General features: G+C 40.6%; 1 long non-coding RNA gene across 1 annotated transcript in view; it reads left to right on the top strand.

The window, feature by feature from the left end:
• Nucleotides 1-264: 264 nt before the first annotated feature.
• LOC144579417 (uncharacterized) overlaps nt 265-10,324 on the top strand; it is a 102,913-nt gene continuing 92,853 nt past the window's right edge. The window contains exon 1 of the long non-coding RNA XR_013526882.1: nt 265-325. This is a non-coding gene — a long non-coding RNA (uncharacterized LOC144579417). The remainder of the gene's footprint in view (nt 326-10,324) is intronic.

Below are 10,324 nucleotides of genomic sequence, written 5' to 3'. Positions count from 1 at the left end.
TTGTGTCACCCATTCCACGTTCCTGCCTCTATGTCTTTGAGCCTTCCTGCAGCCTAGAATGTACTCTCCATGATATGGTTTGGCTCTGTATCCCCTCTCAAATCGCCTGGGAAATTCTATTCTTCACGTGTGGAAGGAGGAACCTAATGGGAGGTGATTGGATTATGGAGGCACTTTCTCCCAGGCTGTTCTCGTGATAGTGAGAGAGTTTTCACGAGATCTCACGGTTTTAAAAGTGGCAGTTTCCCCTGCACACTCGCTCGCTCTCCTACGGCCTGTTTCCCCTTCACCTTGCCTCCTGCGGTTTCTCCACCCATGCAGAACTGTGAGTCTTAAACCCGTTTTGTTTATAAATTACGTGGTGTCAGGTAGTATCTTTATAGCCATGTGAAAATGGGCTAATACACTCCCTCACTTTCTCTTCCTAAACAAAGCCGGTTCATTCCCAAAGATCTTATTTACTCAGTTGCCACTTTATTGTTCTTTTGTATTCTGATCAATTGGAATTAATAATTTTTCTTTTGGACCCTTGCAGTCCTTAGCAAATATTTCTACAAAGTGTGATTGCCTCGCGTTGGGAGAAGGGCCCTGTCCTCCTCAGAGCTCTTGTTTTCACAGCCCAAGTTTCTGGAAGAGTTCCTTCTTTGACATTGCAGGTGTTCAGTAAATGTTCGTCGTCTAAATAATAAATGGTTTGAAGGATTCATCTTTTTATGCTTTCTGGAAACATTGTCTTAATTTATTATTTGTTCTGAAGGTTATTTAGAATCACGATTCTTAATTTCCAAGTAAAGTTTTATCGTGGTTGATTTTTAATTATGTATTTCCATTTTTGTTCAGTGGTGAATATAGGCTCTATTTTTAGAAACTTGTAGCTATGCACATAATAGAGTTTTATAAATGGACATAAGAGAAAAAGAAGTTGAGAGGTGAAAAATTCTACATACACTTATAAATTTAGTTTAATTTTATATTCAGTTCATCAATGTTTTTGTTGTAAAATCTAGTTCTGAAAGAGGTATGATCATATTGTATATGTACTGTAATTATATACGAATAATCAAACATAGGTTCCTCAGGGTTCAAATACATTTCTTAAATATAAGTTATACTTTAAAAAATGCTTTATTTAAAAAAATTCTCACTCTAACCTAAAATTTAAAATTTTAGACTAAAATGCACTACGATATCTGTGTTTGGGTTGTACCATAGTTTTCCATACATTTTCCTTAGCAGCATTTAGATAATTAAGGCATATTTCATTTGCATAGACAATCTGATTTCCCCTACCCCTACTCACAACCCTCAAAACCTGCAATTTTCCTTAAGAAAGATAAAACTATTGGCAGTGATATAGTCCATCTTTGTTAGAAAATAGTAGCAATTCTGTGTTTCCAGATGGTAGACTGATGCAGGAAGCTGTATCCTAAGTTTATAAGCTGGAAGGGAATTCCGTAGCCAGAGTTGAGGACAACTCTGACTATAGAGTTAGCATTAAAAAATGCTTAAGTCTCTCCCCGTGTACCCTTCTCTTCAGCTGCTACCTCCACTGTCCCTGAGCTCCATGTGTTGAGTTGGTCTTGTGGCATAGCATCTGTTTGTGCCCAATACAAGTAGGACAGGCGAGTTTGGGCCATTCCAGAACATGCAATGGTCTGGGGTCTCTCTGTTCTTGGGCTCTCTGGGAAATGGCAGCAGATGGGAAGACAAACTGAATAAAGGGAAAAGGTGTCCAGAACACAACTGTGAGATGTGACCTTACATAATAATTGAAATGTTAGTTTCTGCTGTCTAATTGGATTTGGTTCATTCTGAAATTCTGTTTACATTAATTAGGTTCACTGCAGAATGGGAAGCTTGCTGAGCTTGAACATCTCCTGTCTTTCAAAATAATGAAAGAAGGTTGGCTCCCTTGGTGGGTTCTTTGTCACTGTGACACTCTATGCCTCATCCCCCAATTATTTTGGACATTAGTAGGATGCTCTCCTGAAATGATTGAGGTTAAATGAACCTTGTACTTAGGCACTTATTTGTTTTAGACTCAGCTTAAATAGGTGTAAACATTGTTTAACTGGTCCCTGGAAAAAACCGGGATGGGAGTAAAAGCATCTGCTGGAGACTTCTTCATTTCTCGCTCAACAAAGGAGCAGGTGGCTTTTGAAGCATGTAACTCACTAATCTTCCTTTTTTCATAATTACTCTCAGGTTTTCTAATTCTAATCCTTTATCTCTTCTTAGTAAGGATCCTGGCAAGAAATAGATGGCACATACAAATTGGATAATTTCAGAGTTTAATGAAGCAATGATTTATAAAGGTGTAGGGGCTGAATGTAGGGAAAATGCAAGGGTTAATGCAGTAATTGGGGTGTAATAGCCATGGCCTGTTGTTAACGGAGCTGTGGCCTTTAGTTGAGGTTCACAGTTTAGGCCATAAAAACCCTGCAGTGGGGAGCCAAAGGAATAAATACTCCCAACTTCTCTCTCTTCTTTCTTTTAACTTTTGGGGGCATATTTCTTATTGACTGTACCTTATTGACTGTACTGGAAGCAGGAGGACAGGAGAGCTTATAATGTCTATACAGGTGCATACAGGCAGAGAACAGGTGGAGAGTGGATTTGGAGGGGCAAAGGGAAGTTCATTAGCATCTCTGACCTCTGCTTCTCTGAATCCTTTATGAGTTCTATTTCCTCCTCTTCCCTACCATGCATAGGTACCGTCTTTCACCATTTGCTCATCTCATTCAAACTGCTTTTTCCTGTGGGTCATACTCTCTCATTCTCTCATACTACAAAGTCTCAATTAGTACTTTCTAAAACATCAGCTCTACCCCTGGCTGGGTTGATTTTTAGGTTTTCTTTTAGATTTTCTTGAAAAACTAGGCCTCTCTTCCTCCAGAGCCACTATAGCTCAATGTTCGTCATGATGTATTTTGCAGCATAAGGACTGCAGTAGTCTGCATACTATTCATTGATAAAAATTGTAGGTAAGTAAACAAGTAATGTTTTTCTTCTAAACACAACTGAGGAGGATCAGACCATAACCATTCTTAAACTTAATGCTGCTATGTTGATTTCATTTGGACAGAAACTGTTGGTATAATTAGGATTACTGCACTTTCCAGGGCATGCAGTAGTTGAAATTAAAAATAATTTCTAAGATATAATATGCAATTGAGAGCATAGCAATGGCAACCACATACCAGATAAATGTCCTGTAACACTATTCCAATTCATTAGCCTGAGTATTCTGACTCTAGAGCATATACTTTTAGTACTTCACCATCCTGGATGTGGGAGTTGGACAGAAAGGAAGGCACCAAATATGATGCCAAAGTGTTGATTTTAAGTGATGGGTAGAATGGTGAGAAGTCACAAAGACACCACGTTTTGAGGGAAGACAAAGAGTTCCATCTGAGTTTGTGCTGTCTAAAAGGAAGTGTCCATTAAGCAACTGGATATGAGGAAGAAGGGGTTTAGAGAGTGTGGGTTTTAGGAAAGTAACTCTACCTGCAGACATTCACGAGTCATGAGCATAGAAGTGGAGTTAAACTGACAGTGGATGTGCTTGTCCCTCTCAAGTATGTGGAATCAGAAGGAAAAAGGGCTTAATTTCCTCCCCTTTGCTGCACCATCAAATTCAAGACATCATTTTTTATCTTCTGCTTGGTCTTTATTTTGACCACTAGTCAATTCATTCCCCTACACAGCCTGCAGCCAGGGTGATCTTTTAAATTGAGGACCAGCAAAGTTCAAAACCTTTAGTTTTCTCATTATACTGAGAGTAAAATCTTGATTGTGAGAAATCTACTCAACATTCAGTGCCTACCACATAGTAAATACTCAACAAGAACTTGTTGAAAGAATGCGTCTAGGCCGGGCATGGTGATCACGCCTGTTATCCCAGCACTTTGGGAGGCCAAGGCAGGTGGATCACGAGGTCAGGAGATCAAGACCATCCTGGCCAACATGGTGAAACCCTGTCTCTACTAAAAATACAAAAATTAGCTGGGCGTGGGGGCACGCACCTGTAGTCCCAGCTACTCAGGAGGCGGAGGCAGGAGAATCGTTTAAACCAGAGGCAAGATCATGCCTCTGCACTCTAGCCTGGTGATAGAGGGAGACTCCATCTCAAAAAAAAAAAAAAAAAGAATAAGTCTATATCATTCAAATTATCTATATTTGTCTACACTATAATATTCTTTATCATGCATTTATTCTCCACTTATTTATTTCTCTATCATTTATTTGTATGATTCTAAAGCCTCATTTTTAATCTCCTCACACAGTTTAAAGAGATCCTTGTTATACCTTATGCAAGCAGCTGTGGATGAATTTCTGTCAAGATCAAATAAAGACAGCAGCATTCAGCTGGAAGACAGGAATGACCTTCTTTCTCTATGTTCTGTTTAGAAAAAACCCTTATTTCCATAATTGACTATGTTGTTGTCTATAAATATTATGCAAACTACCCTGAGTCCTTATAATAACCTTATGGGTTATAATGAGAAGTGAGTAGCAGTGGCCCCGATGACAAGCCATCCTCTGGGGATGGACGTTTTCCATCATGCTTATGGAGCAGCATGGCAAGGTTAGGGTTCATGAAGTAAAGGCAGGTGAAGCAGAACCCATACTCTTCCTAGGTCGTCTCTTTTTTTACTTCTTTCCTACTTTATCTGTTTCCTTCAGGGTAGATGGTAAAAGAAGGGAGAATATAGAAAAAGGTAAGAAATCTTACATGTAATCGGGTTGTAAAGGCTCTCTAATAAAGAAGGGGCTGTAAGAGCCCCCTAATAAAGAAGGCACTGCACACCCCATGTCTCTAGAGATGACCTCTTGTGACCCAACTCAGCCAGGCTCCTAAAGGGCCACCCTCTCTCTCTTTCTCTTGGATTTCTCTATTCCAGGCAGTAAAGTAGGTTCTGTAGGGTAGCTCAAGCCAGGTTACTTTCCAAGGTCTCACATTGGCCTGTACAAATTCAGCTGTGGGGAAACTAGGGTGTTCTCACGTGCTGCCGCCTCTGTTTGCTGCCACCAGGGGCAGCTCCAGATACCTTTATATCTTCAGGTGAAAGGAAGCATCTATTTTCCTGTTCTCAGATACCTGCAGATGCCAGGGTAACATGTTAGGTGCTTCCATGAACTCACTCTCTGAGCTCCAACCTTGGTGCTCATGCTGAGATGAACCTCTGGTTCTGTGGTTCCATCTTGAGAAGTGAGATGTTTTGCTCCCCTTCTCCGAGGTTACTCCCAGTCTTCAAGAGTGGTTCTCCAGGGGTTCTATTTGATGAGAGGAAAGAAGAAAGCCAATAGGCTCTTCTTCGAATCCTCTCACCAAATGTTCTCCTTACCTTTGTCCTTTCCCCTACTAAAGTCCTTTCTCAAAATAGCAACCAGAGCAATGTTTTTAAAAAGTCAAGTTACATGTTATGACTTCTTTGTTCAGAATTTTCCAGCGGTTTCTCATTTCACTCAGAATAAAATAAATTCAAAGTTCTTATAAATAGTAAAAACAAAATTCAATAAAATAATAAATAAAACTCAAAATTCTTCTCATGGTCAATATCCCCCCTTGATCTGCCCCTCACTATTTCTCTGGCCCCATTATCTTCTATTTCTTTACTTTAGCTCACTCTGCTCCTTTTTTTTATTTTCCTTTCATTCCTCTTTTCTTTCTTTCTTTTATTTTCCTTCTTTTCTTTCTTTCTGATGGAGTTTCACTCTTATTGCCCAGGCTGAAGTGCAATGGCATGATCTCTGCTCATGCAACCTCTGCCTCCCAGGTTCAAGTAATTCTCATGTCTCAGCCTCCTGAGTAGCTGGGATTACAGATGTATGCCACCACACCTGGCTAATTTTGGTATATTTAGTAGAGATGGGGTTTCATCAAATTAACCAGGCATTTCCCTTTCCATATGCTAGAATGTTCTTCCTCCAAATATAATTTGGCTAACTTTTAATCTACTTTAACTTGGATGTCACCTTTTCAGAGAGACCTTTGCTGACTACCTTATCTGAAATGGCCCTCTCATTCTTCTGGTATCTAAGCAGCACTGACAAGTACACCCCGAGCTTTAAAAATCCACAGCCACTATGTTTTTGAGTCTAATACAAATACGCATTTTTTTTACTTGATTGATTTTTATAAATATATCCATTCATTTAGCTCCTGTGTTCCCAGGAAGGAAGGATTATCACCCTCTTTATTAGTTCTGCAGCAAATAGGTACTTAATAAGTGCTTTTTGAAACCTGGAGAAAAATCCAGAAAGACGAAATAGTTTCTGAAGCTCTCTAAAGCTCACTACAGGACAGGAAATTTACTGATTTATATAGTTTGGATATTGAAAGTTATCATGAATTTTGTGTGGGCTTCCTATACTCTAGTTTCTATTCTAACCCTTTCTGTATAATACCATCATAACACTTTTTTTTTTTTTGAGACGGAGTTTCGCTCTGGTTACCCAGGCTAGAGTGCAATGGCGCCATCTCGGCTCACCACAACCTCTGCCTCCTGGGTTCAGGCAATTCTCCTGCCTCAGCCTCCTGAGTAGCTGGGATTACAGGCACACACCACTATGCCCAGCTAATTTTTTGTATTTTTAGTAGAGACGGGGTTTCACCATGTTGACCAAGATGGTCTCAATCTCTTGACCTCGTGATCCACCCGCCTTGGCCTCCCAAAGTGCTGGGATTACAGGCTTGAGCCACCGCACCTGGCCCATAACACATTTTTAAAAGAACTGCTGTTATTACTTTCCTCCTGTACTTGCAGCCTTCAAAATAATATATATGTAATTGTGTGTGTGCATAATGCATGCTTGTGTGTATCATGTTCAGCCAAAGCTTGCTTGCTCCTTCCTTCCTTCCCTGTGATAAAGGAAGCCTCCTTTACCACTATTATTTGGTAACCATCATTATATACTGGGTCTGTTTTAGCTATTTTACTTACAAGATTTTCCTGTAACTCTTACAACATTGATATGGTTTGGCTACGTCCCCACCCAAATCTCATCTTGAATTGTAGCTCCAGTAATTCCCACATTTCATGGGAGGGACCTGGTGGGAAGTAATGAACCATGGGGGTGGTTCTTTCCCAGCCTGTTCTCATGATAGTGAGTAACTTTCATGAGATCTGATGGTTTTATATAGGGGAGTTCTCCTACCCAAGCGCCCTCTTGCCTGCTGCCATGTAAGATGTCCCTTTGCTCTTCCTTCATTTTCTGCTATGATTGTGAGGCCTCCCCAGCCATGTGAAACTGTCAGTTCATTAAACTTTTTTTTTTTAAATGAATTACCAACTCTCAGGTATGTTTTTATTAGCAGTGTGAGAACAGATTAATACATGAAATTGGTACTGGTACAGTGGGATGCTGCTGTAAAGATACCCAGAAATGTGGAAGTGACTTAGGAATTGGGTAACAGGCAGAGGTTGGAACAGCTCAGGAGAAGACAGGAAAATGTGGGAAAGTTTGGAACTTCCTAGAGACTTGTCGAATGGCTTTGACCAAAATGTTGATAATGATATGAGCAATAAGGTCCAGGCTAAGATGATCTCAGATGGAGATGAGGACTTCTTGGGAACTGGAGTAGAGGTCACTCTTGCTATGCGAAGAGACTAGTGGCATTTTGCCTCTGCTCTACAGATCTGTGGAACTGAACTTGAGAGAGACAATTTAGGGTACCTGGGGAAAGAAATTTTTAAGCAGTGAAGCATTGAAGAGAAGCAGAGGATACAAATTTGGAAAATGTGCAGCCTAAGGGTGCAGTAGAAAAGAAAATCTCATTTCCTGGGGAGAAATTCAAGCTGGCTACAGAAATTTGCCTAAGTAACAAGGAGCCAAATGTTAATCACCAAGACAATGGGGAAAATGCCTCCAGGGCATGTCAGAGACCTTTACAGCAATCCCTCCCATCACAGGTCCAGAGGCTTAGGAGGAAAAAATGATATCCTGGGCTGGACCCAGGGCCCCCTTGCTGTGTGCAGCCTAGGTACTTGGTGCCTTCTATCCCAACCACTTCAGCCATGGCTAAAAGGGGCTAAGGTACAGCTTGGGCTATGGCTCCAGAGGGTGCAAGCCCGAAGCCTTGGCAGCTTCTACATGTTGCTGAGCTTGTAGGTGCACAGAAGTCAAGAATTAAAGTTTGGGAACCTCTACCTAGATTTCAGAGTATGTATGGAAATGTCTGGATATCCAGGCAGAAGTTTGCTGCAGAGAACTTCTGTTAGGGCAGTGCAGAAGGGAAATGTGGGGTGAGTACCCCCACAGAGTCTCCCACTGGGGCAGTGGAGGTGTAAGAAGAGGGCCACCATCCTCCAGACCCCAGTATGGTAGATCCACCAATAGCTGCACTGTGTGCCTGGAAAAGCTGCAGACACTCAAAACCAGCCTTTGACAACAGCCAGGAGTGGGTCTATACCCTTCCAGGCCACAGTGGCAGAGTTGCCTGAGGCCATGGGAGCCCATTCTTTACATCAGTGAGCCCTGGATTTGAGACATGGTATCAAAGGAGATCATTTTGGAGCTTTACAATTTGACTGTCCCATTGGATTTTGGACTTGCATGGGGCCTGTAGCCCCTTTGTTTTGGCCAATTTATCCCTTTTGGAATGGGTATATTTACCCAATGCCTGTGCCCCATTGTATCTGGGAAGTCACTAATTTGCTTTTGATTTTACAGGCTCATAAGCAGAAGGGACTTGCCTTGTCTCAGATGAGACTTTGGACTGTGGACTTTTGAGTTAATGCTGAAATGAGTTAAGACTTTGGGGGACTGTTAGGAAGACATGATTGGTTTTGAAATGTGAGAACATAAGATTTGGGAGGAGCCAGGGCAGGCTGATATGGTTCAGCTGTGTCCCCTACAGAAATCTCATCTTGAACTGTAGCTCCCATAATTCCCAGATGCCATGAGAGGGACCCGGTGTGGTGGGTCTTTCCCATGCTGTTCTCATGATAGTGAATAAGTCTTGTGAGACCTCATGGTTTTATACAGGGGAGTTCCTCTGCATAAGCTCCCTCTTGCCTGCTGCCATGTAAGATGTCCCTTTGCTCTTCCTTCATCTTCCACCATAATTGTGAGGCCTCTCCAACCATGTTGAACAGTGAGTCCATTAAACCTATCTTTCCTTTATAAATTACCCAATCCTAGTATATCTTTAATAGCAGCGTGAGAACAGACCAAACTAATACAAATGTTTTGCAAGGATCCATTATTATCCTCATTTTATAGGTGGAGAAAATAGGGCTTGTACTGGTTAAGTAGACTGCCCCAGGTTACCAGCTAAGTGGTAGAATTGCAGCTGAGAGCTAAGTCTCTCTCTCCCAAAGCTGCTATACCAATGCTTCCTCAAACTCCAAAAGGACTGCTTTTGTTTCCTTTTTTGTTTGGATATTATTTTTTTACTTTTCCATGAAGATATAATGTAGATACAATAAAGTACACAAACATTAAGTGTTCCATTCAATAGATTTGTAAACATATTCTGTTCAATTGCTTGATATGACTGTTTTTATATCAATACCAAGTTGTTTTGATAATAATTCCTTTATAGTATGTTTTTAAATCAAGGAGTTTGATGCCTCCAACTTTGTTCCTTTTGGCTCAAAATTATTTTGTCTATTGGGCATCATTTGTAGTTCTAGATAAATTTAAGGATTGTATTTTCCATTTCTGTGAAAAATAACAGAATTTTGATACAGATTGCATTAAATCTATAGATCACCTTGGTAGTATGGACATTTTCACAATGCTGATTCTTGTAATCCATGAATACAGGATATCTTTTCATTTATTTGTGTTTTCTTCAGTTTCTTTCATCAGTGTTTTATAGTTAACTACACAGATCTTTTACACCTAAGTATAAAGATACTTTACACCTAACTATTGTTAAATTTATTTATTTATTTATTTATTTATTTATTTTTATTTTTTTTTTAAATTTTTTATTGAATTATAGGTTTTGGGGTACATGAGCAGAGCATGCAAGACAGTTGCGTAGGTACACACATGGCAGTGTGCTTTGCTTTTCTTCTCCCCTTCACCCACATTTGGCATTTCTCCCCAGGCTATCCCTCCCCACCTCCCCCTCCCACTGGCCCTCCCCTTTTCCCCCCAATAGACCCCAGTGTTTAGTACTCCCCTTTCTGTGTCCATGTGTTCTCATTTTTCATCACCCACCTATGAGTGAGAATATGCGGTGTTTCATTTTCTGTTCTTGTGTCAGTTTGCTGAGGATGATGTTTTCCAGATTCATCCATGTCCCTACAAACGACACGAACTCATCATTTCTGATTGCTGCATAATATTCCATGGTGTATATGTGCCA

This window comes from Callithrix jacchus, chromosome 15 (assembly GCF_049354715.1).
Source record: "Callithrix jacchus isolate 240 chromosome 15, calJac240_pri, whole genome shotgun sequence".
Taxonomy (NCBI): domain Eukaryota; kingdom Metazoa; phylum Chordata; class Mammalia; order Primates; family Cebidae; genus Callithrix; species Callithrix jacchus.
The sequence above is the reverse complement of the archived record's forward strand: the minus strand, read 5'-3'. Positions and strand labels throughout refer to the sequence as shown.